Source organism: Rhinolophus ferrumequinum, chromosome 4 (assembly GCF_004115265.2).
Source record: "Rhinolophus ferrumequinum isolate MPI-CBG mRhiFer1 chromosome 4, mRhiFer1_v1.p, whole genome shotgun sequence".
In the NCBI taxonomy this organism is placed as follows: Eukaryota; Metazoa; Chordata; class Mammalia; order Chiroptera; family Rhinolophidae; genus Rhinolophus; species Rhinolophus ferrumequinum.
In genome coordinates this window covers 91,434,090-91,436,173 of record NC_046287.1, presented here as the reverse complement: position 1 = coordinate 91,436,173, position 2,084 = coordinate 91,434,090, and positions in this window count along the sequence as shown.

Sequence of the window (2,084 nt, the reverse complement as noted above, 5' to 3'; positions counted from 1 at the left end):
AATAACTTAGGTTTTAGAATCTGCACTACAAAAATGGACTGCTATAAATTATTGTGTCCTCATCAGTTCTCTTGGAGCAGAAAAGTCATACAGATATAAGGAATAAGTAACACTCTATTAGTACAAGGTAACCTAGTCTTAGAATTGTCAAGAATAAAAAATTCTACTATAAGAAATTAGGGAGGAAAAAAGAAAGGCTGATCTTGAGAGGTAAGAAAGGCTAAGAATTGGGAAATTCCCCTTATTCTTTTCCTTTGGACTCTTCATATTTTGTAATTCCTTATCATTATCCCCAGAGTTTCACTAAAGACTTCCATGAAGTACATGTTTTGAGTGTTTTAAGAAATTAGATTTCACATAGTTGTGAAGTCAAAATTCATTTTGCTGGCTTTGTTTTATTGTGTGTAGTACAGTGCCTATTACATAATAACTATATTTTTGGTAAAAATTTCTGATCTATTGTTGCACATGAAATGAGTTAAGGACACCGAAAAGTAGTCCAAGAAGCTCATAAGTACAATAAAATTTCCACTTAAATATATACGTAATATTGCATGGAATTATATTGTGTTTGTATTAGCGCTTAAACACTTGGCATCTCGGCTTTCAAAAGTTCTCTCAGTATTGCTTGATTCAGAATTATATTGTTTTATTGAACTTTTTACTTAAATAATCTTTTATTCCTTTCTAGCTCATTTCCACATAATGTATTTTTTCATATTTTCTGGTTGTCATCTATTTATTGGACTTACACTATTTAGTTGATGAAACAATTTTTGTTTTGACACAGTGTTGAATTATTCACTCTCCCCAGTTTTTTTTCAATGTTTTGATGTTCTTATAGTTATTTCTTCTCATCTGGAGAATATAATGTACAATATAATGAAACAGATTACATTTAGTGAGATGTGGCAAGCATCTGGTTTCCTTCTGCTTTGCTGCAAAGAATCTCTCAATCTCTCCACCTTAAGATTGAGAGCATTGTGTTCCAGAAAGCTGTGAAGCTCTAGTGAAAGGAAAATAGAATCAGATAAAACATATCTTACACCTGAATTGCATGGTAAGCCAACATGCAAAATATTTTCTGGCTGCAATATGTTTACCTGAGTGAAATATGTGAATTCTGTTTGGTTTTGGCTGTCTTTAGGGAAAAAAATAATAATAATAAGGAGTTCCTAGGTGACATTGCCAGAAGATGCCATCCCAAATTTTAATAAATCCATGTGAAATAAAAACATTTCCTAAAAAGTGTAAGACACTCCCTTAGAAATCCTAGAGAGAACAAGATCTTCTGTAATGAGAGTACAAAACTAGAATTCAAAACTTTGTAAATACAGCTTTTATGAGTGTTTTTCAATAAAAAACCTGTTACAGTGCTATAACATTTAATAAAGTTTACTGAAGAGCAACTTCTAGTAGCTTTTGTCAGTTGATTGAGAAAAATGATATTGCATAAGGTGATATTTAAGGGCATTAACACCTTGAAATGTGTAAGAGATTACCATCCTGAAATGTTCACTCTCATCTGATTTTAGAAGTTAAGCAGAGAAATGTCTGTTCAGATCCTCTGTCCATTTTTTAATTGGATTGTTTGTTTGTTTTTTGTTGTTGTTGAGTTGTATGAGTTCCTTATATATTTTGGATATTACCCCCTTATCAGAGGCGTTGTTTGCAAAAATCTTCTCCCATTCGGTTGGTTGCCACTTTATTTTGTCTATGGTTTCTTTCGCTGTGCAGAAGCTTTTTAGTTTGATATAGTCCTGTTCATTTATTTTAGCTTTTACTTCCCTTGTCTTTGAAATCAAATTCATAAAATCCTCTTTGAACTCAAGGTCCATAAGTTTAGTACCTATGTTTTCTTTTATGGAATTTATTGTTTCAGGTTTTACATTTAGGTCTTTGATCCATTTTGAGTTAATTTTGGTACACAGTGACAGATAGCAGTCTAGTTTCATTCTTTTGCACGTGGCTTTCCAATTCTCCCAGCACCATTTATTGAAGAGGGTGTCTTTTCTCCACTGTATGTTTTTGGCTTCTTTGTTGAAAATTATCTTGGTAGATGAGGGTAAAAGGGATCCATATAT